Source organism: Heliangelus exortis, chromosome 4 (assembly GCF_036169615.1).
Source record: "Heliangelus exortis chromosome 4, bHelExo1.hap1, whole genome shotgun sequence".
Lineage (NCBI taxonomy): Eukaryota > Metazoa > Chordata > Aves > Apodiformes > Trochilidae > Heliangelus > Heliangelus exortis.
The window spans coordinates 11,262,643-11,287,580 of NC_092425.1; the positions used below are offsets into that span (position 1 = coordinate 11,262,643).

At 43.1% G+C, this 24,938-nt stretch overlaps 1 long non-coding RNA gene across 1 annotated transcript; it reads left to right on the forward strand.

Moving 5' to 3' along the window:
- The first annotated feature begins 1,943 nt into the window (after positions 1–1,943).
- Positions 1,944–22,100, forward strand: LOC139796331 (uncharacterized). The gene is made up of 3 exons (XR_011725952.1): positions 1,944–2,144; positions 21,277–21,373; positions 21,795–22,100. It is a non-coding gene; the product is annotated as an uncharacterized lncRNA (long non-coding RNA).
- Positions 22,101–24,938: the final 2,838 nt, after the last annotated feature.

A 24,938-nucleotide genomic window follows, 5' to 3' on the forward strand; every position in this document is an offset into this window, starting at 1 on the left:
GAGAAGAATGCTTCCCTTCCTTCTTTTGCAGGACAGGTAAGAAAAGAGATATTTCCTAATTGCCAGAAAAGCTCAGATCTAAGTTGGATGCTTCACTCTTTAGGCATGCTAAAATGCAGGTAGCTGCACGCAGGCCTGGAGGCAGACTTGCTTCTCAGAGCTTGGTCAATCAAGTTTTTTTTTCTTATTTTGAATACGAGCAGATTGATATAACCATATCCAATTGCCTTCTATAGATTGAGATATTTTGTATTAATTCTGAATACAGTAAAAGCTGGTTGTGGCCTCTTGATTGTTTTCCTCTGTTCTGAGATCCCTTTTCTTTTGCCCCTATCTTGTGGCTTTTATCAGCCTTCCAAGACAAATTTTTGTGTTGTGGACAAAGGATGGTATATAACCTGAGACATAAAGATTGTTCTCCTGACTTGTAAGAGAACAGTGTGCAGTATCTCTTTAAGGTCTACAAATAGAAGCTTGCTTTAACTTAAATAGAAAGTAGTCCTGATTTTCACTGACAAACAGCATCAATTCGTGTTTCAGTGGGCATCAGTCAGCATCAAGTTTCTGGATGCTACTTAAGCTGCAACAGCATGGGGGAAAGGAAAGTTTCTGCTGTCATTTTCATTGGTTTTCAGTCACATGTTATGAGTGTGTTACTTTCTGGTCATGAATTTAGTTATGTACAAGGTTGTCAGATATTGTGAGACTTGGTGGTTGGTGCTTTTTGAAAGACCTAGAGCTTTCAGACAGCTGGATTGTTTGGGGCTGGAGGAGCTAATGTACCAGAGAAGGCACTGATTTTGGGAGAAATCTGTGAGATATGGTCTGCATATGAAGAGGACAAGCTACTGGCAAAAGAATTATAATATTATGGATAGCTATATAAAATACCAGATGTGGAGAAGCAGGATGCCAAAAAAGCCAACAGGATCTTGGTGGGAAGCTTTTGGCATGTCAACATTAATGATAGAGCAAGACACCATGAGAAAGGAGAATTTTTTCCAAGAATCAACAACCAGGGATGTGGTTGCTAAAAGCAAGAATTCCAGGAGAGGGAAGGGGGAGAGAAAATGTCAGATAGAGATGTACAATGCATTGCTGGAAAGCTTAAGCCTTAAAACATTTGAGTAAGGGCATTCCAGTTTAAAAGTCATTGTGTGAAGAATAATAACCTAACCAAGAGAATCTCAAATAAATGGGAAGTAATTGTGTTGCTCCACTGCATGCTCCAGTATTGCTTTCATAACACAGCAAAGTCCCTTTGGGCAAGGACTGGGTCAGGAGGTCACTTGTGAAGAACTGTAGTGCCTGCCTTACCAGGAGCAAGACAGGTATCCCAGCAGCTAGCAGGAGGCTGTGGTAGCCCTTGTGTTTTACAGACAACTACACAGAGCCATAACTAGAATAAACAGGATGTCTTCTACTGGTGGCAGACCACTAAATGGACATCTGGGCTTATTCATAATTCTAAATTAATGAAGTACCATAGGGATATTTTTGCTTGGAAAACCATATTGGCTCTAAAATGCTGCTTCTTTCTGGAATGAGAGTCCAGTTATTATTGGGTACGTTTCTAATGTATTTTAGGCAGTTGCTTTTCCCACACTCTAATACTGCAACTCCACATTTTTGGTAGTAGCCAGTCGCTTGTGTTATAATTATGAATCAGACGTTGGTTTTAAGGCTTGCAGATCTCTCATAAAGCTTTAATTTCCTCAGCCATTTGCAATATTCATACATCTGTCACACTCACAAGGTATCCAGACAGGGTACCACCAACTACCAAGGCTGTGCCAGGCACAATACTGTATTATGTCTGCGGATTGTAACTAATTAAGCCCTAAGTAGTGCTTGACAAGTCACTGGCGTGTGATCCAAGTCTTTCATATTTATCAGGGGTACAAGTGGTTTGTGGTCAGTCAAAAGCTGAAATGTCTCTCTGGAAGAGTTTTTTAAATACATTTTTCACATGCTTCTTTTACAATGAGACACTGCTGGGTCTGCAGAGTGTGATTTATGTCATTCGTGAACATCCAGGAGCAGCCCCGTGGGTCTGACCAGGTTGCAATAATTCAATAATCTGCAACACAGCTACAGCAGGAGACTGCAAATGGTTACAGGAAGGGACCACTGGTGTGCTTCAGGTAGGGCTTCTGCTGGGTTGAAAACATGTTCTTGTATTGTGTTCAAGTATCAGGTGCTTTCATTTTCCAGGAGTTCATTCCAAGGATATCTTATAGCCATTCAGAACCCAGCGTTCACTTCACTTGGACATAGATTCAGGAGTTTGCATTGATTTATTGCTTGCTTAGGCCAGTTTACCTTTTCTCAGCCTGCCCTGGTGCCCAGTTTTCACATGTGTTGTCTCAATACTTCAGCTAATTTTGATGTAGCCCAATGTTTATTGCGTTTTAGACCCAAAGACGAAGTGTCTCTGTAAATCTAGAGTGGCTTTTATCACGTTTCTCTTCTTAATGGCAGCATCCCAGGACTTTGTCTGTACAAGCAGCTATCCCTTTCCAGGTGCTGCAGTAGCCTTGTCATTTCCTTTGGAATATATTTGGTGCAGTAGCGATGCCAAAAGGAAGTCTGCGGAAAGATTACCATCCAAAAGGCACAATAAAAGTAGTTAACTTGGCGCCATCTGGGTGTAGAAGAATCTGCCAGAAACCATTTGCGGCATCTAAAAGGGAAAAAAAACTTGGGCATTCATCTTGGAAGGATGTCATCCACTGTGGATAGGACAGTGCTTCTCTCAAGCACTTTGTTTCATTGATTTAGGTCAAAGGATATGCTGACTCGTCTGGTTTTGTTAAGGCCTTAGAACCTCTGGTAAACACCCTTCAGCTGGCTTGGCCATGTCTTTTATTAACACTGGCAGGGCTTGGACTCTCTGCTCCCACTCTTTGCTTGGGAAGCACTGGGCTGAACGTGTTGTGACTCTCCAGACAGCACAAGGACCTGCATTACATTGTGTATTGGGGACATGAGCTTAGTGATCTTCTTTCTTCCAGTGCTTATCTTGTTTTCTTTTGGCTAATATAGCAATGCCATTGGTGTGCCTTACTGAAAAATTAATTTTTGAACCCTGGGGAACAAACACAGTGTCCTGAATGTCCCGTAAGATTGCCAATAACTACAGGTATTACTGATGTGTATGTTCACCCATTAATCCAAATGACTCGGTCCTTTGTTGCTTGGTTTTCACCAGTTCTTTCCCACTTCTCGTTTCTGAATGCTGACTTGTACCTCCCCTCAGGGACTTTCTTCTTGTTTCTTCTTTGCCTTCAGACCCAATTCTACCTATTTATTGTCCTGCTTCAATCTCTAAAAGGCTGAGAGGACCTTACTCAGCTTTTATTGCTCAACCTACTTCCATCCATTCTGCTGGAGTGGATACCACTGGTGTGATCTCAAGGCGTCTGTGGAATGAAGCTTTCCTGTGTTCCCCCAGAGATGTCCTTCTTCCACTAAAAATCTGTCCCACTGTAGCAGAAAATGGAGGTGTGAAGGCTCACAAGGAGTTTTCAGCACTGTCAGCTTAGCTTATTAGCTATTGCTAGCCAGGGCATGAGGCTCTCAGATGTATCTGCATTCTCCCCGTTGTTTTCCCTGGCAAGGATTTAATTCATATTGCAAAAAAACTATTGTAAAATTTCTTTCATTTTCTCCTGTCGACCTACCCTGCTCAGCAAGGTGGGGAAGTGGGTGAGTGTGCACACTTTTTCCCAGCCAATAGTCTTGCCAGAAGCCAAGAGCTGGCATAGCCAAAATGTGGGTCTTTCAAAAATGAGAGTTGATATCGCTTGCCCTGCATTTTACTTGACCAGAGGAAGGGGTCTGGCTTTGGGAAATCATCACACCCCTTTAAATTGACCAGGCCTCAGCCTCATTTTAAAACACTTAGAATCAAAAATCCTTTCTGACAATGTTGACTTAAGCTGCTGCTATTATACAAAAGGCATCACAAACTTGTTTGACCCTCAGAACTGAAAATTTCTTCTACCTCCAAGTTCCAGACCCATATCCTGCACACTTTCTTCATATCCCTCTGTTAAGTACTTCCAATTGGGCTTCACAGTGAACAAGGGAAAAAGGAGATCACCATATTTATGCATGTATATGTTCTGATCTGTATCCAGAATAAGGATTTACATGGGCCGGTATTTACATGTATATTATTTTTAATTCTCTCCCAGTGAGCCTACAAACTGAGATGCTTTTGTTGCAGAAACAAAGAGGGAGAAAGATGAAATTTCTGTAGACAAGTAGAAAATGTAAGAGATGGAAATTTTCCTCCTGGAGCAATAGTCATAGGAATATGATGCTAGAAATCAAAGTGAAAGCTAGCAAATTTTAGTTCAGAGAAACTGAGATCTTTTCCTTCCCTTCTTTTTGTTTCTAGTGTGAGAAAAAGAAGGAAGGAAAAGTTGTAGTGGGCCCTTTCCATTCCTGAAAATTTGTAGATCATAGCACTCTGTACACCAGAACAAGCAACTGAATGCAGTGTGCTGTAAGTAATTTAAAACCTAGTTTTAGAGAAGTGCATTCTTTTCATGTTTTATACTGAAAGGAATTAGTAGAATAATCTTTCTTTCTGTCTGCCTGCCTGCCTTCTTAGCCCGTGCTGCTGATGACCACACAAGAGCAAGGCCCCACAAGACACTGTTGGACACCTATAGTGGGATGTACGTGGTTTTCTTAGCAAGGCAGTTTGAGGGAAAAAGTTTTGTGTGGTCATGAAACCTCAGATGTGGATGGTCTCAACTGGATGCTGTTAGACAAGGGAGTGGCCAAGAAAGATCATTACACACCATTCAATAGGCTTTTATTTTTACCAAACTAGTTAGAGTTAATATCTTTGAACATGTGGGAGATCCTCTTGGTTGAGTCTAGTTGCATTGTGGCTTTTTGTATCAACAACATGCCATGTGTTGCTTTTGGATCTCTTGGGATCAGAGATGAGATTAATTTGCTTTCTGCTCCCCTTTGATTGGTACTGACTGACTCAAATGAGGAGTGTTTTTGAGAGAAAGTTCTGAGGTCTCATTCTGTCTCAACAATGCTTAGTATCGATAGTTGTCTAGGCATTTGTATTTGCCATATATTTTTCTCTTTAGCTCTGATGCTGAAGCTTTGAGGGGTTTTGAATTTGGCACACGTGCTTTTTCACTTGACTGCATCTTTGACTATTAGGAACCAGTAAGTGCTTCTAAATCCCAAAATAATTTAAAGAGGCCCATGTAGGCGCAGATATTTGTCTTGAAATATTCGTAATAACCAGAACAATCTGCAAGTCCTTTTCTTCGTGGTGCTTTTCTAGTGTCTGACTGGCCTTGGGGAAGTCACCATCAAGGGTTGGACTTGATCTCTGAGGTCCCTTCCAACCCAGCCAATTCTATGATTCTATGATCCTGACCCCTGGGAAAGAGGCATTGCAGGGACAGACCCGTGCAGTTGGAGGTTTTCACCAAGAGGTGGTGCTAACAATTACCACAGCCAGAACAACATCCTTGTAAAATCGCTTTAATCTATTGGCAACCGAAATGAGAGGTTTTATGTGGGCATGTGAGCTTATGCAGTAGTACGGTGACCTTCTATTTATGAGCTGTGTAATTGAACGTTTAGTTCTTTTTTGTTGTAAGAAAGCCACACTATAATGTGTAATTATAACCTTGGTAAGTGTAACACCATTAAAGTTAGAATAAGTGGTATGCACAGCAGAGCAATGATAGGGTGATGACAGAGTGACATGCTATAACCAGCATGGCATAATAGGAAGAGTCTTGTTCTTCCTGCTATTAAAAAGGCTGTTCTTTGTACCAGCTGACTTTTGGTTCCCCAGGAGGAGGGAAATGATGCTAAGCCTCACAGGAGTGCTGGCTGTGTCTGTGGCCCTGACACTGCTGGATGCTTCATGTAGGGGCTGTCGAGGATGCAGAGGTGTCAGGGGGTGGCAGAGTCTCTGGAGGTCCTGGCAACCTGTAGGGCAGCAGCACTGGCCGTGCCATGGGCTGCCTTCCCTGGGGTGCTTGCCCCAGGGTGCTTGTCCAAACCCAGCCCTCCCTGAGCAGAGCACCCACCAGACAGGAGGATGCTCCAGCCAGACAGAGGGCTGTACCAGCATCTCCCTCCAGCATAGAAAAAAGCCTGTTTCACAAGCTAAGCTGGGGCTCATTGAATTCTGCAGATAATTGTTGGTCCCTCTGTTTTCCCAAAGTCAGCAGAAGGACATGGATGTGTGGGACTATCTCCAAAGAAGAGAGGCAAAGCCAGTGAAGGGTTTAGAGCACAATTCTTACCAGAAGGAGTTGAGGGAACTGGCATTTATCCTGGAGAAGAGGAGGCTGTGGGAAAACCTTATTGCTCTCTAGAACTACCTGAAAGGTGGGTGTAGTGAGGTGAGGGTCAGTCTCTTCTCCCAAGTCACAAGAGGCAGAACAAGAGAAAATGTCCTCAAGTTGTGCTAGGAGAGGTTTAGATTGAGTATCAGGAGACGTTTCTTCAGTGAAAGGGTTATCAAACACTGGAACTGACTGCCCAGGGAAGTGGTGGAGACACTGTCCCTGCAGGTATTTAAAATATGTATAGAAGTGGTGCTTAGGGACATGGTTTAGAGGTGGTCTGGGCAGTGTAAGTTTGATGGTTGGACTTGATGATCTTAAAGGTCTTCTTCATCCAAAATTATTCTGTGAATCTATGAAGTGAAGCAGTAAGGTGCTCACCAGTACAGGGTGCAGGAGGATGCAGTGGGCAGTTTGGCAGAGGAGATGGAGGAGCCACCAGAGCCCCACATCACATCTTCATGAAGGAGGTGTCTAGCAAAATACTGGAGGTTTCCCTCCAAGGTTTCCTGTAGGTGGAAACAACCAGCAATCCTGTAAAAAGCATCCTGGGGTAACACAAACTTTGCCCAAGGGAGCACAAACTTTGTTCGACTGCTTTAATATTGCTGCCAGTGGTGAATCCCAGGTTCATCCCTCTTTTTTCCACTCCTCTGGTACCTATGGGATGCTGTTGGCTACATTGGAAGTGTGTACTGATTAGCAACACTGAGGAAATGAAAAATCTCAGTGTGGGTATATGGCATAAACTACACTGAAAATTGAATTAAACTCTCCGAAAATGTTGCCAGAGAGGACAGCCTCTTAGTGATTAAATCCCAGCCTTGCAAGCACTTTTATATAGGACTGCAGAAGAGAGCTTTAAAATGGTCCTTATGGCAGTTTTGACAAAGGCAAGTCCCCGGGCTGATTCAGGGTAGCTGGTCCAGTGGTTCTGTTTTCACTTTGTCAGGACTACATCACTAATCTGAAAGCTGTTGACAGAATTCTCAGTGATGCTTTTTTTCCATGTTTGTGTTTTGTATTTTCTGGCTCAGTTAGTCCATATCCTGTAAACTTTCTTATTGTGCTTCGTACTCATTGCAATGACATCTACTGTGGAAGGGAGAGAGAAAGCTTATTAACCACAGGCTCGCCTCCTGCTGACTGCAGTCAGAGAAGGCCTGGGACAACACTTTCAGCAGATGTTTCTGCTTTATAGATCAATGGAAACTTTACAGAGATGTTTCCTTCTTCAGTCCAGAACCAAATGCCAGCAAGTCTGAGATGCCGCAACTTCATGCTGGACACCAAGAATTTTATTTGGTTTGTTATAATTTTTATGCACACACAAGCTAGCTACCAGAAAGTCATCTTTAACATTGTTTTAAATGGCATTTTGTACAGGAATAAAGTTGCTACCCACTTTTGGAGAGCAGCCTTGCTTCCTTTGCCTGCACATGAAGCATCAGTGTAGGTTTTAGGGCCTAGCAGAGATGGGCTTGCACAAGATGCAAACCATCAGCTCTCATCCTGGGATAGTACTTTCTGCTTCATAGTCTCCATGGACTCTGTGGAACAAATCCATCTTTCAAAGGCTAGAAGAGAAATGCTCTATTATGTCCAAACAAAAGGAAAGGGGGGGAAATTTATCTTTCTTTCTGCAAATTATCTTCTTGCTTTCTCAGGGAGGGGCTGACTCGGGAAGAAGGGATGTGGAGAGGAAGTGAAAGGGAAGACTTAACATCTGCATCCTCTCATCACTCCACAGGGATGGGAGCACACGATCCCTTTCCCAGCACAGCACTCCTCTCTGCTACAGCTTCGGGTCTGGTTGCTCCCATGCTACAAATTTCCCTCAAAGTAACTGTGAACAGGAAATAAACATTTTTACTATTTTGACCAAGAAGGCTCATCTGTGGTTTTAGATTACCCATGTGAAACTAGTATAACCCTCCAGGACTCCTTCTTCTCTCATACTTTGCTGTTTGTGTAAAGCAAAACAGACAGATGCAACTGGAGGAGCTGCTTCATTTCTATGTGTGTGTTTGGATGTGCTGCAAGAGTGGTGGCATCTGTGAGAAACAGACTTTCACACATCCCACCCTTGTGTGACAGGATGCCTTTTGGCTCTAGAAATGTCTGTAGGAAACTGCAAACTCAGAGGCACATCTTTCCATGCTGAAACCTCAGTTGTGTTGAAACCTCTGCTCATGTTTCAGTGATGGAAACATCAACAGTCCTGTCAAAGAGGACTTAAGTTAGTGCAAGAGTTTTCTGTAGCAGCAAGAAAGAAATTGATTGCATTCAGTGATTGACTTGCATGAAAGAGCTGGATACTTCCCCTGACCAGAACAGGCCAGTTATGGAGATATGGTCCTATAACATTCAGCAATCTATATATTTGGTTGGATATCTGTATGAAGAAATTGCTGTGCTGTCTCTGGACATCATCTTTTCTCAAAGGGCATCTCTTGTGTTGCAGCCTTCCCCTTAGGGAGAACAGAGAGAAGCAAGCACATCTCAGAAGTATATGCACTGACTTCGCAATAACAAAGGTTTTCTGTAGCTCAGTTGGCATTTCTGTGTTGGTCAAAAAGCCCTTGAGGCTCTGCAATTTGAGACCTGTTTTATTTTAGTGCCTGGCTTTTAAATGCCCACTGTTGTGTAACAGAGTGGTCAGTCCAACCAGGTCATGCCAGACACTTGTAAATACATGCTGTTCCCTACCTTGTTCTTTCCTAGCTAAGCTTAATTTAGCAAACAGCACTGAGATTAGAAAGGCTATGAAAAGCTTATAATTTGCTTGTTAATCAAAGTTATCATGATCATCCAATTTACTGCTGAGATTCTGGCTACTCCTGTCTTCAGAGAGTAGCCCCAGGAAGAAGCAAAATCATTCAGGTTTGGCTTGTCTATGCTGTGAGGAGCTCAGGTATCTTATCTGGCCAAAAATGCCACAGACACACTACTCATCTTTCTCCTGCCTGTGGTCTGGGTAAGGTGCTTGCAGTCGTGTCCTGCTGGGATGGTTGTTCCATACACCTGCAGAACCATCTGTGGTTGCCTGTACAGGTACTTGCAGCATCACTTCTAGTCCATGGCAGCAGCTTTCAGGATGCCCCATTATGTTCTATATTTGGTTTCTCCTCAAGTATTTCTTCATGTATCAGCAAGACCCTGATGCCCCTGAGTTCAGTTGCTAATAGCACAGGCATTCCAGATTTCTCGTTTCTTTCTTAAAAAATGCCTGCAGCTGACAACCTGTATGTCCCTCTCATTATTTTATAATTTAGAAGTCCTGAATACATATGTGATTACCTCTGCCCCTCCTTTGCCAGTAGGTGTGTTACAAAATTTGTAGCATCACTCACCAGCCCATTATGCTGGTAGAAAGAGGATTTGCAGCTGTGTGTCTGGGATGTCACTACCATCTGTTTAACACTCCAGAGCACCAGTGTGGCCCGTGGTCATGAAATGACATGTACCAAATTTAGTACAGATAGAGTGCAGAGCAGCCCCTTGTTTAGTGGTGCTGCCTCCTGCTAAGCATTTCTTCAAGAATGAGGGTTGTTGAGCTGTATAAGGAGGTACTTAGCCTCTATACTCCATGGCTGGAGGTGGGTTTGGGCTCTTCTTCTGCAGGTGCAGAGCTGGAGTTGGTCAGTTCCTAGGGCTGGGACTTGAAGGGCAATTTTCTTCATAACATGAAGATTATCTCTCTTGCCTTGGCCTGTACTGTAAGCCATGCTGGAAAGGGCAGCTCTTCCTTCCCTGGAGCAGACTTCAACATCACACAGCTCTGGTCCTTGCACTGTTGGATTTCAGACTGCTGCTCCTAAGGCTGTATGTCAGACTATGATCTTCCATCTAGGTGTTTGTGTAATGTGCAAATACTTTCTCTTAATAACAAAAAATCTCAGCTGCTCCCAGGAGTAGTTTGTCATGCTCCTTTTAGCAGTGGCAGTAGGTGGTGTAATGTCCTTTCCAGATACTTTGAGCCTCCAGTAGATGAAGACATGAAATGTTTGACTCCCAAATAGCATAGTCAAAACCTTGTTCTCTGTTGCAACATTTGTTGCTGACATTTTTATAAGCATCCACTAGACTCATGCTTTTAGGAGAAGCACAAGCAAAGCCATCATGGGAGAGTCCAAGGGCTTCTCAATTTTTTACTCCCTGTCTTAGCAGTTTGAGGCTGAACTTCTGCAATACCATTATTAATTACCTTAGACCTCTTAGTGAGAAGAACTTACGGTCCTATAGGTACAGACGTGCTTTCAGGATTTCAAGTTGAGTAGGTAGATTAACAATAAATTTTCTCTTCTCATTCAGTTTTTTGAGGGATGCTTCTCATTTTTGTACCTGTCTCTGTACGGGTGTACCTAGAGTGGCAATGGTCTTAGTATCTTTCCGTCCATTTTGCTGTGTTCTTTTTTCACTAAGGCATGTTATTTCTAGTACATACAAAGTGTGTTTTCATTTTTTCTGCTTATTTTCAGTCTTGAGGAGTTTTTACCCCTGGGATTTTCCTTCTGATCAGAACTTCATTTATATAAACCTTTGCACACTTCCTCCCATCTAAAATGTAGCACATTCATTCAAATCATCAAAGCCATTGGACTTCCAATCCCCGTGGAGAAGATGTGTCTTCTCCTTTGTCAAATGAGCACAAACATGTGCTCCATTTGTGTAGTGGTACTTGCCAAAACCCCATATGAAGCACAGTAAAAACATTTGGCATCAACCACCTCCCCAAAAATTTCTTCCACTGGAGGAGGGAATTCCATTTTTCCGTGTTACATTCTTTCAATAATGTATATAAATGCAGCTTTTAAAGGTTTGGCGGGGTTTTTCACCAGCTTAACAGCACCTGAAAATGCAAATGAGCATTTGCCAAAGGGGCAGAGCTGCCACTTATATCTTAAAAAGTATCAGTTTCAGTACGGGACCGAGCATCATTGACTGGGATTGTGCCGCTGGCTCTGTCATTGGCCACTGTTCATCTCCTGGTAGGACATTGCCTGTACCATGCTGCTGCTGCCTTATCTGTAAAATGAAGGTAACAATCCTAATCCTTTCTGTAAAGTTCTCTGGGACTCACTGCAGAGGAGTTGTGGCAATGCAGAGAGCTAAGTTGAGTGAAATGGCTTCATTATTTTTGCTGAAGCTTGGAGCTTCTTGAAAGCCTGAGCTCACTGAAGCAACAGGAGAAGTAACTGGGTCGGGAGCTCTATTTATGAATGGCAGTGGGATCATATTACTCACTGTGAATAATTTATCTGAAAAAAACATATAGTTTGCATAATTTTCTTAAAACAACGTACTGCAAATACTACAGTCTGCTGAGTAATTTGAGAGATGAGTCAACAGGGTTTGGTTAAGATCCAACCACTTTTTGAATTTTTGAGCTCCTTACTCCCAGGGACTTACTTGAGCAGCACCAGCTGTCAAGGGAATAGGTTCACACTAACTCCAATTGGAAGTTCCCCTCACAATGTGGATTGGAGATTTGGTTCAACGTGGCTGGCAGAAATCTGGCCCTTCAAGGCTCTTCGGCTGCTGTTGCAGGCAGTACCCCACCAAGCCTTGCCTGCCACAGTAAAGCCCATTCTGAAGAATGGGAGCACATGGTAAAACCTTGCCTTCTGCTCTAGGTAGCTGGGTGACTCCTGAGCTGGTCTTTGTACTGTGTTGAAGCTCTAGCATTGTGCTTATGTGAACATTTCTGCTCACAATGGGCTTCTGTGAACAGCAGAACAGTTGGACTTCATAGAGCATTATTCTGAATTTAACATAGATGCCCTGAAAACTTTCAAACCCTGTGTTTATTTGTTCCTGCACCCTGTCTTCTAGCTGAATAAACCTTTGTGGCACAAATAGTTCTCAATAGTGAATGTGTTTGAATGAAGAGCCTTAGTAATTTCTGAATGTTACTTTTCCATTCATAGTCGGAATAAAGTCCCTGTATCTCATGGGGATGATGACAGCCACTCCCTTCTGTCAACTCCTCTCTTTCACCATTTGATTTCACAAGATGAATTGGATCAGTGCCCTAAATGGCTTTCTGGTTTCTGTAGGACCTGCTGGGAGTGGCTGAGAAGAGTGCAGCCACTCTGAGCCCTCTCTCTTGCTGTGCCACGAGGAGGAATGGCCTTGCTGTGAGCAAGACATTGCCCTGAGTCCTATTTTGCTTCTTTTTGCTCATGTGTTCCACTGAAAGTAACTATGTCTTGTCAACCAAAAGTCCCCTTGGTCATGATCAAACTCATTGCTCCCTTACTACCTGACAGATCAGAGTGGATTTTTAACCTGCCTGGTGCAACCCCCAGAGCTTGGGGCAGGTCCACCAAATCTTTCCCTCCATAGCTATTTCATTATTAGTACCTTCTTGTTTGCACTGCTCTTCCAGGCAGCAGGAGAGGCAGAATTCTGCTCCTTGCAGTGAGGTTGAACTCTCACTGGTAACCTTGGCTGGGGAGTGGGTCCAAGCAGATATTTCAGAAGGAGAAGGGAGCATGGGATGAGGAGGAGATTGAAATTCTGTGGGAAAGAGCAAAGCAGTCAGAGAGCAGGGTAAGAGAGAAAGAGTGGAAAAAAGAAAGGAGAAATTAAGCTGTGGAGGAAGAAGGAGAAGGAGAAACAACTTCTCCGATGCAACTATCAAAGTAAAGACTGGTTTCTTCCCCTGGGAAAAAAAAAAACAAACCAAAAAACAGTTTTGCTCCTCCAAATTTAGATTTTTCTACCAATTTTTCCATCTCCATGGTAAACAACGGACATGATGTACTAACCAGTATTCAGAATCAGAGAGGACACAAACCACAGGGAATCATAAGGTGCTTGCACTTTTTATGTCCTGCCCCCTCACTTACTCATAGATTCATAGTGAAATGCTGGTATTCAGCCCTGCTCTGGGCATGAAATACAGGGTCTTAATTCAGCACCGAAATTACTGCCCTTAAGTGAATGCTAATCATGCTCCCAGACAAAAGGAATGCTTTGCTTGGTCAGTAAATCTCTTTTATGGGCATTAAAGTAATTTGGTTTCCATTTTCTCCTCACCAGGCACATTTTATTTAGTCAATACCTGACTGCACCCTTTTATTCTTCACCATATCCCGTGCTCTGTGTTATTGTGCTGGAGCTTTTCTTAGTGGTGCTTCAGGACAGACCCAGGCACAGGGCATGGAAGAGCTCATGGCTGTAGCTTTACTGGCACTGTAGCACCCTCAGTAACCTATTTAGAAAGCTTAGAGCTGACTTTGCATTTTTGGCCATGATCTCTGGCACTGAAGTTAATTGGGATAATTCAGAGTTCACACCCATCTCCCTGAGGGGTTCATTTAAAAATACATGTAATGTGAGCTTTAAAATAATTTCTTTTGATTGGAACTATTTGGAAATGTTCCTCTCTACTGCTTTTAAAAGGTGTCATTTTTTTATGAATGCTGAGACACTGATTAATAAAATTCCGAAAGCATTAACTCAGTTGAGCGGACTCCAACTTTTCCTTTTTTTTTTTTTAAGTTATTATGATTTGTGGAAATAAATGCAATAAAAAAAAATCCCAGCAGCTCCGTTAAGTGTATCCTCAGCAGTCACCCTCCTGATAGCCCAACCAGATGTTTTACAATGCTGGACACAGGGCTGTTTGCTCATTTCTCAGGGGAAAGACGAATGAAGCCTTGGCTTGACACCATGAGCCTTCAGCTTGTGACCTTGTATCTCAGGCACATTGTACACTGGCCTGTACCCTGGGAAGTGTTTAGTCCCCCCACTTTTTCAAATACCTCAGGGAGGACCAGGTTTTTGGAGGACCAGGCTACCTTCTTTTGCCCTCTTCTCTTCCCAGGGGCAGTTTATAGGAGGTGATGCTCAGGTCCATCTTCTCTGCTGCATGTCCCTCAGGTCTTTTGGGAGGATGGCAGATCCAGGCTCTGGCTTTACCCAGTCAGGACCACCACCCATGGCCACCCAGTACTGGGAGACCCACCAAGGGATACACCTCTACTTTGAGGATGAGTTTGCTCTTCCCTGCTCTGCCCTCTGAACGCTGCCGGAGAGGCTGCAGGACTTTTGTCTGTGGGAGGAATGAGAGGGGTGAGGATTGGGGGAAGCAGAGGCAGGGACCACTGCTGCTCGCAGGCCAGCTAGGGATGGATTTATTGCCCTGCCTGCATTTGGGACTCAGACTGCTCAGAACAACCATCCATCCTACACGTCTGAGCGAGCTGCCACGGGAGATTCATTTGTAAGCCAGCCTACCTTCTTCCTGAAGTTTCTTTCTCCTTTATACTGCAAAGGCTAATATATTGTTCAAATTAAAGCGAGCCTGGGGACTGAAGACAGAGCTGGTTATTGAGTGGAATGGACTGATGAGGAGTGGGTAATATATTTAAGGACTGTGTAGGAGCTGCGAGGGATGATATAGTCTGATTGATTTGATTTAGTGTAATTTATAGTACACTAGGCTATGCTGTGATTCTTTGGGATTTTTATCAGGAAATTTGCATTCAATATTTAAGAACCTCTGGGCAGAAACGCTCTCATTCTTTTATTAGTTTGGCTTTAAACATATCATGTACCACAGAAGATTTTGTAAGTGCATAAAGGCTTTTAATAAGTTCAGATGGCAAAAAAAAAAAAACCCAACAGTTTGAAAGCTAAGATCAGCAAAGGAGGAGGATTTCTGCTTCACCTTTTCCCAAGAGCATGATGGGTGGACTTTGTTAAAACAAGGCAATATTATATCTGCATGAATTCTCCTTTATTTCAATCTTTAGGACACAGCCAGCCTTGGTAGAGTTGCTGGGCATCCAAATGCCAGTGACTCAACTGTTATGAATCAGGACTGAGTGCCTCTGCTTGTCCCCCCTCTAAAACCCAGTTCTGGTCTGTTGTGCATCTCCTTCCTATCTGAAGTGGCCCCTGATTGTAGGGCTGGAATTTTGCTTAGTGGGATAAATTATTGTCTTTTTTTTTTTAATTATTATTATTTTATTTTTTATTTTTATTTTTTATGCTCTTAGTGTGACTTTTACATGGTTGAAAGCTTGTGTTCTGTAAGTTAGGCATCCAATAATTTCACCCTCTTCAGAGGCCATCCCCAAAGAGAGATATCTCAGAGGAAACTGGGGCTGTTAGTAGAGCAGAAGGAGGAGAGGAGAGGCTGTATTCTTTTCCTGGAAGTTTAAACCTTTTCCATGCATGGAACAGGAGAGGTGGTCCCCAGTCTGTGCCCTACTGAGGTATCTCATGATGCATTGGAAATCTCAGCAGATGCCATGTCCAAGACATCTTAAATATTCACAGAAGGATGTCAGTCTTAAATCTGTGACATGTCATGATTTTAGATGCTCTAATGGACTTCCTGATGTGATTTATTTGTAGGTATGTTCTGCATTTTTTGAGGTTTGCATCATGTTAAAGCATAGTGGGCTGCAGCCCTTGAGCCCTCAGCCTGAAGGTGTTCGGTTGAGAAAGTTTTAATCCCTGTTGATTTGCAACCTGCAACACTATTTAAAACCTTTGTTGACAGTCAAGCACATTGAGCTTTTAAAGTTTTAATAGGCTTAGAATTAATTCTGGAGTCCACCAACATCTGCAAACATCCGTAATTTATGAGCACCTCTTACTTGGTTGGTTTAGTAAATTGTACCTAAGAGTGTTTTTGAAGCTTTGGCAGCTCCATGTGGAGTTTCATGATTCATCTGTGCCTTTGCCAACTGCTTTGTTTCTTTTCTTTTTTCTTTTTTTTTTTTTTTTTTTTTTTTTTTTTTTTTTTTTTTTTCCCCTCTTCACCCCTTTTCCCTGTTAAGAACATTTAAGATGTTCTTAAATACTTATTTCAGGGCTGGGGTTTGGAATGCACTTTATCACACACCTTTTCTGTGCCAAAACCCTTTACACACTCTATTAAGGACAACTTTCCACATAGTAATGTATTTATTTGTGAAATGGCTTTTAAAGCCAGTGTAGACAGCAGAAGGCAAAGTGTGATGGGCCAAGTCCACTCGTGGAGGAGCCCTGCCCCTTGCTCCCAGCTTTCACCCCTGCCTTGTGCTTTGCTCTCCTGCAGCCCCTCTCTCTCCGTGCCAGCAGTGAGGGCCAGGCAGCCCCGTGCCATTTTGAGGAGAAAAGTCATGGGCTGGGATCTGCGTGAGGAGAACCACGGTCCCCGAGGTACCACTGGGTGCCTGACTTCTGGCCAGGGACATTTGCTTCGACTGGGAGGGTCCTACCAAGAAAATATAGGACAGCTGCCTGGAGGCAGACGGAGAACATGCAGGCTTCCAAAAAAACCTCTTTGTGCCTTTGCCCTGGACGGCCCTCAGGGGCTGGGCTGGGAGCCGCCGGGCTGGTTTATTGTAAATAGAAGAGTCAGTCTTCTTTGCATGTATGAACCTTTTAGTTTCTGGCAGCTCTTGTCAAAATAACCCTGTTTTCCTCAAAACATGTGAGTGTTTCTGGGCTCTGGAGAAGGCTCAGTGCCTGACAAACTGAGTGCTTTGTCTCTTCAGGCAGCTTGAGGTGGTGGGGTGCAACTGGGCTGCTGGCTGCCTTAGTGGATCTCATAGCTTCCCTTGTTATTTTAATTGTCTCAGTCTCCAGAGTGCTTTGATTAGGTTGGAATCCTAGGGGTTTTTTTTTTAAAGCAAGTTTCTAGCCCTTGTGGCTGTGGAAAAAAAGTAGCTTGAAAACATGCTAAAATCAGAAAGGGAAAAAAGAGGGCCTGGCTGGGACTGTGGGCATGGGAGATGTGTGTTTTTTTCAAACTCTGGATTTTTTTTTTTTTTCCTTCCTTGCAATGGCTTCAGTCTTGTTATCATCCTTTTAGGTGTGAGGCTATGCCACAGATTGCCCAAGGGAACACAGCAGGGTAGCAAGTCAAGAACATGCTGAAGGTGTCCTCACCATGTGCTGCCTCACCAAGCTGCTGCCTCACAGCAGCATTTCCCAAGTGCTGAGCTGGTGCAGACTTTGGTCACAACTGGAACAGTTGGCAACAGAAAACCAAAGAGTTAGAAAAGGAGCTGTTTGCACCCCATAGCAAGTCAGTTGCTTTCACTTTGTGTCTCCACCCCAAACCTCCTTTGTAATGATGCTTTTTCGGTGTGTTGCAGTTTGATACCTCCAGCTGCAGTTGTCAGCTTGGTAAAATTTGCCTTTTCCCCTGAATCTGGCAGCCTTAGGCAGAGAGCATGGACCCTCTCAGATGTGATTCCTCCCAGATTCCCCTTTGGGAAAGGGTGAAGCTTTTGTCAGGTCTCATGGCTGGGCAGTAAAGCAGCAAAGGTATAACAAGACATTCCTGGATATAATAAATTGAGGTCAAGGAACTATGCTGTGAATAAAAGTCAGATGTAGAGCTATTAACTCTCAACACCTTGCGGTCTGCTGACACTTGGTTTTGTTTTACACTACTCCTGTAGAGAAATAGGAGTGGCTGATGGTCTTGTACTTATGCTGGTTGGTTTGACTCAGGCAGACAGCTCTTCTGGGCTAGAAACAGGATTTAAACTGAAGGGAGACAGAGTAAGGGGTGATAAAAAATATGAAGTAGAGCTGGTTCCATATTAAAAAAATTACTAACTCACAAAGAGTTAATTTTCAGTAGGTTTATATTTATCTGTCTGATATTTCTCTGTCAGACCCATGTGGTTGACACAAAGAACTGGCGTCTACTCTGTCAGGAGAAATATTTTATTATTAGTAACTATTTGTTAATTCTGGCATCTATAGTATTCCAGGCACTGTGCAAAACCCAAGGAAAGCATAGTGTCTCCCTAGAGTGCTTAGACTAATCTATTCTATTAGAACAATATTTTTTTAATACTCTGTATAAATCATTCTTCCAGCAGTATTTAGTGCGGAGGTTTACACTTCCCCATTCATGTTTTCATGGCAAACAAATTTGCCACAGTGAAAACACTATGCAGTTCAATCCAGCTATATTTTATGGAGTTTCTTCCAGGCAAACCTTTGGAAAGCATCGCTGCAGAGAGGCCCTTAACACACAGTTAACTTTGAGATCTGCCTAAGCATCATTAACTTTAATGGCCCTGAGCAAATGCCTTGGGCTAAGCCTGTGCTGAAGTGCTCTGCCAAATGTGAACAGGATTAGGCTCCTACAAAGTGTTTTGGTGAAATGCAGACTAACCTTCAGAGAGACTAAAATCCCCAGGGGTTCACCATGGAAATGAATATCACATCCTCTGCCATGAGGGGCCATGCTCAGATCCTCATCAGGCAGCATGAGCTGACCCTCCTTTCCATGACCATTTTCCCATATGAGGGATACTGAAATCTCCATGGACCTTGGAGGCTTTAGTGAGGGTGGACTGTATTATGCTGCTTGGAAAAGCACTGTAGTACTATCCCACATGTAGGAGAAATGAATCCTAAAAGAGGAGATGAAATCATGATGGGCCAGGAGTATAAGATGCAGATTTAAAAAAAGCCAAAAACCTTCATGGAGTCTTACTAGAACTGAATCTGTAGTTAAATAAAGGAATATGATGAAACAGAAGCAAGAGGAAAAAAAAAAAAAATACATGTGCTCAATGAACAGGATCATCCAGTCTCCAGGGGAGAATAACTGGAAAAAAGATAGTATTGGAATAACTTAAAAAATAGAATAATGCCTAATGAGGTCCTTAGGGGACTATTTTTGTAGACTGCATGAACGGTTTGATTCAAAAAGGAGCTTTGCCCACATTCCAATTTAATCGTATTTATTTAACACCTGAAGCCAGCTTGTGTTCACTGTTGAACTGCCATGGAGAAGCTCTGATGGTGCCTTCCTGCCTCTTTGGGAATCACAAGCCATCAGATCCATGATATCACCTGCCTGATGGCAAGGGCCTTTTAATTCTCCACTGGGTTCCTGCCCCAGAATTACCCTGTATGTCTGGACCCTTTGTGAGTCTCTGGGGAGCTGGAGGCTTCCTAACCCAGAGAAATACCTGAGCTAACATGTTTTGCCACAGGAACATGATGCAGATAAGGGGTGCAAACAAGGTGGTGGTTGGGAGCAAAAACTTGGGGCTGCCACAAGCTCCTAGCTTGGCTCACCACATCTCATATGGCTTTAACCTAATTTTTTTTAAGAGATACTCCTCGCTGTAGGGATTTTTCTATTCCCCTAAAATACCAGGTCTTATATCTTTAGAATAAGTTCAAGTGGGCTTTGGCTGTCTGTGATTGGGAGCACAGGCATAAATGAAGAGTTCCTTCAAAAACCAGCTATGCTATGGATGTTATGGAGAAACAACATAAACAAAACCATAGCAGAGATGCTCTTTAAGTTTTATGAAATACTGGTTTTCTGGCTGGTGGTTGTGCATATCTTATGTAAATATGTACAGACATAATTATAGGTAAGACCACTTGGAGAAAATAAATGGGCCAGGGCAACTGCATTCATTTCTCATGAGTCTCTCTGAAGGCAGGAAGCTTCAACAAATTTTTCCTAGAATCCCCAAATGGTTACATTATGTGTATCCTTTGTTTTTAAGACAGCTCACTGAAAGTCACCCTATTTTTCTTCTTAGAATATGACATCAAAAAAGGAAATCTTCCAAACATTAGTCAACGATGGCATGGTTTTGTATAGTGTTTTAACTTGTGTGACATGAAGAAAAGTATGATGCATGTCCTCAAGCAGCTCTGTTTGTGAAATTATTTACTAAACCAGTAAGAAAAATGTTTAGTGCTTTCAGAAGCACTAAATGACAAGATTGAGAACTGGAGACCAATATGAAAGAAGAAGGAAATAAAATATTAGGCAGCCAAATAACTGTGGCTTGATATATCTTGTCTCAGCTTTTCTTTGATTCTTCTTAAAAGAAGTTGGCAGAGGCAATAGAAAGGCTGTGAACAATGTAACAATATGATGTACTTGTGCCAAAATGTAAATACAAAAGACATGTTCTAAAATACCATGTATCAAATTATCTGGAAGAAGCAGAAAAAGATTAATCACATTCTCAGTTCTTTGGAAACACAGAGAAAAATCAACTGCAGAACAGAAGAGTTTATCCTTACATAGGTACAAGTTCCTTATTAGAAAATTGATCTCAATTAGAGAAGATAAAATTAATACTCTGATGATGATGTGGTGGGTGGGGTATGTAAGTGATGTGTTTCATTATGGTCCCAGTAAAATGAATGAAAGAAAAAAACCACAAAACTCAGAATGTGCCTCATACATCTTTCTCAACAGCTAAGAATATTAATGAGGATGTATTGAGTTTTTATTGAATTTCAAGTTCCACAAATACGAGCCTTTTATGATCAGGTTTTTAGATAAGCCTGCAATATGGAATTTTTATAAAGCTCTGATATACAGGTCTTGATGCAAGAGGTCTCAACCCACTCAGATGGACAAGAACTCTTCACTAGCCCTGGATTAACACAGGATAGAATATGTAGGGAAGAGAAAATAGTCACCCACCCTATGTGCTTATTTGTAAAGCACAAGAGACATGAAGAGCTTTATCTACCTTTCCTAATGCAATCTGTTTTCGCAGTAAAGCAAATGTCTCACTTGTATTATTTTCTTAAAGCAAGCCATAAAATAGTTACATTTTTCAAAAGCATTTCCAGTGAAAGCCAGCTATTTCATCTGCAGAGGTTCAAATCTCTGATCTCTTTTTCCTCAGCTCTGAGTGTGCTGAATACAAGTCCATCCCAGACAGCCTGGAAAATGTGAAGTTTATTCCCAAGCTCCCTGGCCTTCTCTGGCCTACGAAGCACCAAGCCAGTTCACAGCCAAAAATCTTATTTCCCATCACGACCTTGGTCACAATTCAAATACTCTCTTTGCTCTTGTAAGCCAAAGCATCTATTGTAATACTGAAGCAAATATTTACTGTTTGGTATACAACACTCTATAGTCCTCCTGTGGTCTTTGAAAAAATTGACTTCAATTTTGCTCTTGTTTTCCCAGCTCAAAACTAGTAAAGGAAAGTGATGGAATATCTGGCAGAGGCTCAGACCCAGTGCAACCAGTAACATTAACCCTGACCACCTCAAATCATGACCAGGTCAGCTCATTCTCTGTAGGAAAAAAAGTCACACATGATTTTCTAGTTGCCAGTCTTTCAAGGACTACATGAAATAATTTTATTATCTGTAATTATCAAGGCCAGGCTGATTGTAAGGCCTTCACTCGAAAGACTCTTTTTGCTAATAAAAGCACATTATTTTTAAAAAGATAGTCACTAGTTCACTGTGAGCAAGGTCATGGCAATTTGCCTGTAAATTAAAAACTAAAGCCAAATCCCATTTGTTCTTCTCCCCCAGTGGGTTATTGCTATAAACTCTAATTGACAATGACTGCATTTTATGAATCCATGAACAAATACTAATTTAATTTACAGCATGTCCAGTTCTATTAAATATCAAAGATGGAAATTTATAAATGACATCACCAATAGTTGTGCCTTCTTTCTGCTGCCCATCCAGGCTCAGACTCAGCACTTCAGACAGCAGCTGCCTGCAGGCATCAGATGATGTCCAAGTGTCTCTTTCAGCAACATGGATGGAGTGAGAGGAAATCTCATTTCCCAGGTACCTGGGAGACAGGTATGTCTTCTTCTGGAGCAGGGCAGCCTCCAGAGGCACCTGCCCTGTGTTAGCTTCACCCACGGTACATGTGGTTGTCCTGAAGGAGAAATTCCTCCCAAGGGTTTGAAGCAATGTGTGCTGCCCCTGGTCCCAGAGGAGTGCTGCTCCTGCTTCACATGGTGCTCTCTGGGCTCAGAGGTGCTATTTTCACAGGGCTGCTATAGCAGCCTTTCCTTGTGTGCTACTGGTAGAGGGTGATTTGGAGTCCCCAGAATCATCTCCTTGTGATACAGGATGGACAACTCAGCTAGGTTGGACACTGGGAAGCTAGAACACCCTTTTCAAGTTCTTTGCCATTTTTTTCCCCCAAGTTTTGTTGCTCTGAACCTAGTTCCATACAGTACCTGTCCTGCAGAGTGTAGGAAGCTTAGGATGCTCATGCATCAGCTGCATGTTGATCCTGAGCTGTAGACCTGAGAGATAATTAAACTCTCCTTCATAAGAGGAAGGGGCCGTCGATCTGGAGAGGAAACATCAAGACAACTGGTCTGGCCATCAGTGCTTTGCACACACTTTCTGCCTATGCCTCCTCTCCCCTGGACATGTTTTATGCTTGCAGTGCAGCATCCTCAGTCTCCCTTCTTCCTCCTCCACTTGCAGCCCCACAATGGAACTCCCACTCTTGCAGCTGCAGGTATGAGCTGAAACTGGTCAGGATGCTTTTGTTATATTTGCATTTCATCTAATCCATGTAATTCCTTTGTCCTAATGAAAAACAAACAAACAACCAAAAACCAAACCAACAAAAAACCTAGGCCCTGGGGATCACAAGAGGCAGAGCAAGACAATTCTCAGTGTTAACAGGAAAACAGTAGAAAGGGAAGAGACCCTTGCACTGTCGAGGCAGGAGGTATGGAGAGCCTTGCTGGCAAACTCTGCACCCACAGCAATGCCTCACAAGTGTCACTGTCATCAGCAAGTGACAACAGAGATCTTGCTCTCTACTTCAGTGTCATGTTACATCAGTGTGTAAGTCATCCCCACCCGAGAAGATCTGGCTTGGTGCTGAAAACGTTCCTCATTGCATTCTGAATGCAGGAAATAGGCTGTCAAAATGTAATGGACCAGCTTAAGGCTTGGTGGAATGTTTTATCATCTTTGAAAGGCATGACAGCTGGTGTGCACTTTTGTATCAGATATCACCATTCCCCCCTTCAAATACTTCCATGTGACTGGCTTCGGTACTCTTGATGAATTTAATTAGATAGAAACACAGTTTAAGGGCAGATATCATCCCTTCTGGTTACCAGAGAAGATGGCCTGGAGGATTGCACTGTGCCCCAGAGTCTCCCCAGCACAGCTTTCTGGCTGAGAAAACAATGTGCTATGTCCAGGAAAAATACGAAGGCTCTATCTGTGCCTAGAAACTGTCACACTGGTATCTTTATAAATTGTACTGATATTAAAACAAAGTGCCTTAACTTAATTATGAGTGTTTTCCTTGGTTTGAGTAAGACAAGTTCTGGGGAGGGGAGATCTGAGAACCTTTTTCCTATAAAACTGTCTTCAAAGACAGGAGGCCCTGAAGCAGCCCCTGTCTGTGCTGCAGAGATGTACACACCTGCTTTCTGGGTGGACCTGTGTCCCGAGCCTCCTCCTGCCACAAATCCACAAGGACAGAGGGCTTGGTGCTGATCTGTGGGCTGATGTAGGGGATGGAGCACAGAACTCCCTGTGCCTCCCAGCTCGGAAGCTGCTGTCCCCTCACCGAGGAGGTGGATGAGTCTTTAGGACAAGGATAATGATGATTTCTTTTTTCAGGCCCCTAAGTTTAGGAAGGATATCGAGGTCCTGGAGCAGGTCCAAAGGAGGGCAACCAGGCTGGTGAAGGGACTGGAGCACAGATCCTATGGGGAGAGGCTGAGGGAGCTGGGGCTGTTCAGCCTGGAGAAGAGGAGGCTCAGAGGAGACCTCATCACTCTCTACAACTCCCTGAAAGGAGGTTGGAGCCAGGTGGGGGTTGGTCTCTTTTCCCAGGCAACCCTCAGCAAGACGAGAGGGCACAGTCTCAAGTTGTGCCAGGGGAGGTTTAGGCTGGACATTAGAAAGAATTTCTTTACTGAGAGGGTGATCAGACATTGGAATGGGCTGCCCAGGGAAGTGGTGGATTCTCCATCCCTGGAGATATTTAAAAAGAGCCTGGATGTGGCACTCAGTGCCATGGGCTGGGAACCGCAGTGGTAGTGGATTGAGGGTTGGACTTGATGATCTCTGAGGTCCCTTCCAACACAGCCAATTCTATGATTCTGTGATTCTATGATTCTAGGCTGTCTGCAGATCACACAGAGGACAAAGACTCTTTACAGCTGCAGATCTTAGCGGAAGGTGCACCAAGTGCAAGAAATGCATTTTGAAGGAAAACAAGGGCAAGAAATACACGTGCTTTCTGTTGCCCACTGACAATGCATCCCATTTTAATGTTTGCAAGCAGTTTGTGCTCTGTAGAGAGCTGGTGAACAGCTTACCAACCAAACCTGCTTGGTTGTGATAAGCCAAGTTGATGGATTCCCCATGGCCTCGAGGGAGAAGCTTTGTGCTTTCCTCAGATAGTCTCTCCCAGTTTGCAGCTTTATCAAACATTCTTGCCACAAACTTGCCCACTGTATTTGCAAGGGAAAAGGAACAGGAAAAGGACATGGAAGCCAGGCTGTGAAAATAACTTGCCATCCCTTTTTTCAGAGAAGATGAGACAAGAGCCCGCAAAGTTAGGAAGATGTAATTTTGCTAGTGCTGGGAGACATCTGTAGTGAGAATAAGTGTGAACTAAAAGCCACAGCAGAACATGTCTGGTGAGTTCTGGACAGAGCACCTTGAGGAAGTGGTAGGACAGATCCCCATTTTCATACTGAGCATCCTGGAAAACGGGAGTTGCACCAAATTAGAATAATATTTGTACAGGGTGGAAGGTCTTGAACTCCCAGACAGAGTTGAATCAAATGGCTGGGGATAACTGGGCAAGAAAACACATGCTGGAAAGATAGC